This window comes from Phocoena phocoena, chromosome 18 (assembly GCF_963924675.1).
Source record: "Phocoena phocoena chromosome 18, mPhoPho1.1, whole genome shotgun sequence".
In the NCBI taxonomy this organism is placed as follows: domain Eukaryota; kingdom Metazoa; phylum Chordata; class Mammalia; order Artiodactyla; family Phocoenidae; genus Phocoena; species Phocoena phocoena.
In genome coordinates, this window is record NC_089236.1 from 48,402,898 (window position 1) to 48,410,054 (window position 7,157).

The window sequence follows — 7,157 nt, forward strand, 5'->3', positions numbered from 1 at the left end:
ACTGCAAAAAAAAAAAAAAAAAAAGCCTTGTAGAAGTATTTAACTTTTAAACAATTTAGCTTTTAGTTTGATAAAAATTAACAGGACCAGAAGAAGGAAGGGGAGGTAAGGGGGACAGTAAGTACATAAGAAAGCATGAAATGTGTACCCCATTGTTCCTTTGGAAACTGCTGGATAATTCTGAATGGTTGACTCTGTCCCTCCCCTGGCATCGAGCCCACCTTTGGTAGTTTGATGAGAGGAGGCTCAGTTTCTCACATGAAGGTCTGCATAAAAGACAAAAGAAAACTGAAGAAGTGTAGGTTTAGAAGGAGGTAGGTATAATAATATTTGGAGGTTCTTTATTATACAAAATGGTTGAAAGTAATTTGCATTGAGGTACTAATACTGGGGTGTATTGTTTGTAAAGTACAGAGATGTACAAGAAGATACTGTTATCTTGAAAAAAACGGCACAGGGAAAAATCATTTTTTCCATTTCTGAATTTTCCACACTGGGATTGGGACAAAGTCAATGCTCAATAAATGCACATTGACTAAATAAAAGAATCTATAAAAATACCTCATAAAGATGGAAGAAATCTTAGGTACATTAGACCAAGAAAATTAGGGTGATTTAAATCTGAGTAAAAGTGGTCATGAATTCTCACCAGAAATTAATAAAAAGCTATTTTTCTGTATTACAGTCACAACTGTCTTGAAAAATTCTATTACTACATAATAAGATTCAAGGCTACGTCTGAAATATTTGGGATTTAAATGAACTTGCCTTGCTGAGTACATTAATTTCTTTTTTTTTAAATTGAATTATAGTTTTGTTTTGTTTTGTTTTGTTTTTTGCCATTCTGCGCGGCTTGCAGGATCTTAGTTCCCTGACCAGGGATTGAACCTGGGTCCCAGCAGTGAAAGCACTGAGTCCTAACCACTGGATTGCCAGGAAGTTCCCAAACTATAGTTGATTTACAATGTTTCAGGTATATAGCAAAGTGATTCAGTTATATAGACATATAGATAGATTATATAGATAGATAGATGTATAGATCTACCTATATATATTCTTTTTCAGATTCTTTTCCATTTTAGGTCATTACAAGATATTGAATATAGTTCCCTGTGCCATACAGTAGGTCCTTGTTGTTTATCTATTTTATATACAGTGGTGTATATCTGTTAATCCCAAATTACCAATTTGTCCCTCCCCCCCTTTCCCCCTTTGGTAACCATAAGTTTGTTTTATATGTCTGTGAGTTTTGTACATTTTTTTAGATTTCACATATAAGTGATATCATATGATATTTGTCTTTGTCTGGCTTACTTCACTTAGTGTAATAATCTCTAGGTCCATCCATGTTGCTGCAAAAGGCGTTATTTCATTCTTTTATATGGCTGAGTAATATTCCATTGTGTGTGTGTCTGTGTGTGTATGTATATCTGTATATCTATATATATAGATACAGATATACATATATATATACCACATCGTCTTTATACATTCATCTGTCAATGGATATTTAGGCTGCTTCAGTACATTAATTTCTTTTTTTTTTGAATTTTAGAATTTTATTTATTTTTTTATACAGCAGGTTCTTATTAGTTATCTATTTTATACATATTAGTGTATACATGTCAATCCCAATCTCCCAATTCATCCCACCACCACGCCCTGCCACTTTCCCCCTTTGGTGTCCACTTGGGCGGCCAGCATCTTTGTCTCAGGTCTCCCTGGACAGAGAACTAACCAACAGGAAAGTGATATTGCCTTCCTTTTTTGAAAAAGCAGCTGTTTGTTTTCCATAACCACATCTCTATAAGTACTTTATGAGGTGCGGCCACCATGCCATGATTATCGGCAACAGAGAGTCAAAGAGAACACGATAAAACAGTGACCAGGAAAACAGAGTATTGTTGAAGCAGGGAGGGGTCAATTCTTGGAAAGGGGTGGTCCAGATGAACCTGGTGTCAGGTGATCAGGCCTAATCTTATACGTCTGGTGGTCACAGCCGAAGAGTGTGATGAAGACCAGGCAGTGTATCAGATATAACCAACACATACTGTGTGCAAGGGTACTGTCCTGGGTCTTTTTTTTACACACATTACCTACCTTACTGTAATCCTATAATGGGCTTATTATTACACCAATCTGTAATAATAAGATGAGGAAAATAATGCTCAGGAAGAGTAAGTGGTTTATTTTTCCTCATGGAAACATAGCTGGTAAGAGACAGAGCTGGGTGTTCTGACTTCGACTCCTTGACTCTGAAATAACAAACCCATCGCAAGAGTCACGAGACTCACCTTAAGTCTAGGGCAGCCCATCAGAGTCAAGGAACTAGGGAAACTGGACTTGAGGTAACTTCAGTTCATCTAGAGGGCTTCCCAGTCTCCCTTTGGGGCAGGAGTCGCTCCAGGGTGCAGCGTGCCTGGGCCTGTCAAGAGTAGTAGTTGAGTCCTGATAAGATAAAGCAAGTGGATTAATCTGCTTAGAGAGAAGCGCAGATTCTGACTGTGTCTTGAGGAGGAGTAGTGGAGAATCAGAGCTGCCATGTATAGGAACAGACCCCAGAGCTTGGATGGGCCTTTAGGGAGTGTTTTGTCCACTGACTTGAGAAAATTATCCAAGCCAAATAACACCAGCCACTGTCGAAGCAGAATGACAAGTACATTCCTTGAGATTATACCTAAAGGGAAGATAAGAAGAAAGGAAAGTGGGGATGTTCCCAGGCCTTTGATCTTGTCTACCTGACACAGGCCTCTCGTCCCCCACCCACAGACTTCCTGAGGCAGGAAGTGGTGACATGGCCCTGGGTTTGTCAGCCCTCTCCTGCTCTGAGTCATCAGGATTGCTGGCATAGTTCTCCAGGAGATCTCCAAGGAGATAATTCACTCCCCTTTTAGGGGCTTGGCATCAGTGGCAAATCACTCGTGAACTGCCAGACTTCCATCCAGTGTGAGATCTCCTCCTTGGAACGTCTCTCAGGGTCCTTACAAGCAGTATCTTCTGACTTCTATTAACATTATCCTATAGTAACTAACTCTAAGTGGGGGGGGGGGGGGGCTGTTGGTTATCAAAATAGACAGTGGAATGAATTACAGTGAATTTTAACCATTCCCCCATTGTGGAATGTGAATATGGTTTCCAATATGTGTTATTCTAAACAATTTAAAGAGAACATCTTTCTACATAAATGTGTGCCTGTGGACGAGTTTCTGTAGGATAGATCTCTAGATGTGGAACTGAGGGGTCATTTAATTTATTTTATTTATTAATTTTTTAATTAGTTAATTTATTTTTGGCTGCGTTGGGTCTTCATTGCTGTGCGGAGGCTACTCTTCATTGCAGTGCGTGGGCTTCTCATTGCGGTGGCTTCTCTTGTTGTGGAGCACAGCACCTAGGCACATGGGCTTCAGTAGTTGTGGCACATGGGCTCAGTATTTGTGGCTCGCGGGCTCTAGAGCTCTGGCTCAGTAGTTGTGGCGCACGGGCTTAGTTGCTCTGCGGCATGTGGGATCTTCTCGGACTAGGGCTCAAACTGTGTCCCCTGCATTGGTAGGCGGATTCTTAACCACTGTGCCACCGGGAAAGCCCAAGGGTCATTTAATTTACATAGGGGAAAAAATAACATAAATATAAGTATTTATGTTGTTTTAATTTACCCTATTTAAAGCCTTTTTATTATGGAGATTTACAAACAAATATAAAATTAGAACGGTAGAATGAATGCCCACTACCCCTTTATGAACTCACAGCCACCCTTAATTTACCTTTTCCCCTGCCTTCCCTCCCCTTGATTATTTTGAAGCAAATCTCAGACATTGTATCATTTCATTTGTAACTATTTCAGTATGCGTCACTTCAAGATGATTCTTTAAAAAAAACATAACCACAGCACTATCTTTGTACCTCAAAAATGAATATAATCCAGATATGTCAAATATTTAAGATCTGAATAGGTTCTCAAAAATTGTCCTTAAAAAAAAAAAAGAATATTTACCCTTCCACCAACAGTACTGCAGAATTCTGGAGGGAAAGATGGTGTACAAGGGAAGGAACTTGCATTAGCCAATGTTGAAATGTGGAAAGCGACACCAAGAAATGGCAATGTAGCAAGAGAGGAAGCTGAACCCACCAGTGGTCTCTGAGCTCTCCTCATACATTTCACCGCCCCCCCAAAGAACAGTCTTGAATAGCAGACGACATCAAAAGGCAGCTGTGCTTTTCTCAGAATAAAACAGCTGAGTTAAACAATCAAAACCAAACAGCTGTACTGCCTTTGGATTTAGTGTTACATTAAAATTAGATGTTTTCTTCCCCCCACCACCCTTTTCTTTTCTTTTCTTTTCTTTTTTTTGAGGAAAGAAACAATTGAAGAGTTTTATTTTAGACATAAATATTATGTTCAAATCACGTGCACACAGCCCACAGTAAAATGTTAGTTATTATGGAAATTTGGCTGATAACATTGTCACACATAAGTCTATGGGGTCTAGACCCCATAAGTCTAGACCCTTTCTCTATTGTTTTCATTATTCAATACTACTTAATTATTTAGAATTTGCCTGTGTACAGTGAACACTATTTATGATCCAGAAGTCGAAGTTCACATGCAAATTTTTCAGATATTTTATTTGTAAAAAATATTCCATGGAATTAAAACAACTTAAACTTGATTTTTAAACAAGGATTATTTCTTTCCTTTATAGAAAAGTTAATTATTATCTTAAAATCTAAACTAAATGGAACAATACAAGCAAAAAAACAAAACACGGTCTTAATTCTTCCTTAAAATAAGCCTATAACCTTCCAAAGAATAAAGGTAATACTATTCGTTAAAATTTACATTACAAAATATGACTTGATTGTAGAAATATAGTTAAGTTGAAAGAAGAAAATAAAGATTCCTGTGGTTCCACCATTTATTCTTCATATATAACCTGGTATACATGCTAGACACCAGTCAGAGGTAACTACCGGCCATTCATAAATCCATTTTGCAAACTTAAGGGTTACACTGTTCATTTTCGTCTGTAGTCTGCTTTGTTTTCTACCTAGGTCATGATAATTTTTCCATGTCATTAAATATTTTTCATGACATAATTAACATAGTCCCACAAAAGTGTTTTTAACTTTTTTCTCTCCATGAGTACATTCTGGGAGTCAGACTCTCTAGAAGCAGAAAAGAGGAGGCCGACTTGAAACCAACGCTTTTCAAATTATGTGTGATGAAGGAGAGTTTTAAAATTTTCCAATCTTGGGAATTCCCTGGCAGTCCAGCGGTTACGACTTGGCGCTTTCACTGCTGGGACCTGGGTTCAGTTCCTAGTCAGAGAACTAAGATCCCACAAGCCGAGCTGTGTGGCCAAAAATAAATAAATAAATAAAAAGTAAAATTTCCAATCTATTATGGACTGAGAGTTTTAAAAATATGATAAAAATAAGAGAAATGAAACATTAATTTCAGAAACAATTTTCAAGAAAATATTTAATAGAAAAATAGAATAAATGTATACCAAGTACCAGCCCAAACTTTTAATTTTATTTATTTATTTGGTTGCAGGATCTTAGTTCCCCAACCAGAGATTGAACCCACGTCCCCGGCAGTGAAAGCACAGGCGTCCTAACCACAGCACCGCCAGGGAATTCCCACAAACCTTTTAATATTAGATGTGATAGATATCAAATTACTCTGTGAAATGGCTGTATAAATTTCAGAGTGTTTATTGTCAGTATTTTTTATTGATATTATCACAGGCCAGTGGCAGTTACATGGACTGTACTTTGATTACATTACTTTAGACCTTCCCAAGAACATTAAGTAAATACTTCTCTTCCTAAACAGTCAGGGGTGGAAAGGTTAAATAATAATTTTAATTTGCTATTTGAGAGTTGAGCCAACAACCTTCAACTCTCCTTCACTTTCCACACACGGGCAGGCCCAGCAGGGTCCTCAGGATGTCTTGGTGGATGGTCACAGGAGTGTCATTCCTTGGGCTTTCCTTACCATTCCTGAAAAAAGGTGTGTGCAAGAAACCTATCTTTCTATCTCTCCTCTACCTCCAACTCCTTTAAGAATGATCCCAGCTTTGCAGACGCCGTCACCCCGGAACTTCCTGCGCTGCCCAACCATGGTCAACCCTACCGTGTTCTTTGACATCGCCATCGACGGCGAGCCCTTGGGCCACGTCTCCTTCGAGCTGTTTGCAGACAAAGTTCCAAAGACAGCCGAAAACTTTCGTGCTCTGAGCACTGGGGAGAAAGGCTTTGGTTATAAAGGTTCCTGCTTTCACAGAACAATTCCGGGATTTATGTGCCAGGGTGGTGACTTCACACGCCATAATGGCACTGGTGGCAAGTCCATCTATGGGGAGAAATTTGATGATGAGAATTTCCCCCTGAAGCATACGGGTCCTGGCATCTTTTCCATGGTAAATGCTGGCCCCAACACAAACGGTTCCCAGTTTTTCATCTGCACTGCCAAGACTGAGTGCTTGGATGGCAAGCATGTGGTCTTTGGCAAGGTGAAAGAGGGCATGGATATTGTGGAAGCCATGGAGCGCTTTGGGTCCAGGAATGGCAAGACCAGCAAGAAGATCACCATTGCTGACTGTGGACAAATCTAATAATAAATTTGACTTGTGTTTTATCTTAACCACCAGACCATTCCTTCTGTAGCTCAGGAGAGCACCCCTTCATCCCCATCTGCTTGAAATATCCTATAATCTTTGTGTTCTCATTGCACTTCTTTGGGTTCCATATTTTCCTTATTCCCCTCCAAGTTTAGCTGAATTGCAAAGTTAAGTTTATGGTTATGAAATAAAAACTAAACAACCAAAAAAAAAAAAAAATCAATGATCCCAGACTGCTCTCTGAATGAGCCAACCAATAAAGTGGCCCACGTAGCTCTTGCTTTTATTATGATTGATTCCTTTTTTTGCGGTACGCGGGCCTCTCACTGTTGTGGCCTCTCCCGTTGCAGAGCACAGGCTCCAGACGCGCAGGCTCAGCGGCCATGGCTCACGGGCCCAGCCGCTCTGCGACATGTGGGATTTTCCCGGACCGAGGCACGAACCCGTATCCCCTGCGTCGGCAGGCGGACTCCCAACCACTGCGCCACCAGGGAAGCCCTGATTGATTCTTTTAAGCAGCTTTATTGAGGTGTA

The 7,157-nt window shown here is 39.7% G+C and overlaps 1 pseudogene across 1 annotated transcript; it reads left to right on the plus strand.

The window, feature by feature from the left end:
- Nucleotides 1-6,083: 6,083 nt before the first annotated feature.
- Nucleotides 6,084-6,836, plus strand: LOC136137453 (peptidyl-prolyl cis-trans isomerase A pseudogene; annotated as a pseudogene). Its single transcript, XR_010656743.1, has one exon. The product of XR_010656743.1 is annotated as a peptidyl-prolyl cis-trans isomerase A pseudogene (transcript).
- The last annotated feature ends 321 nt before the right edge of the window (nt 6,837-7,157 follow it).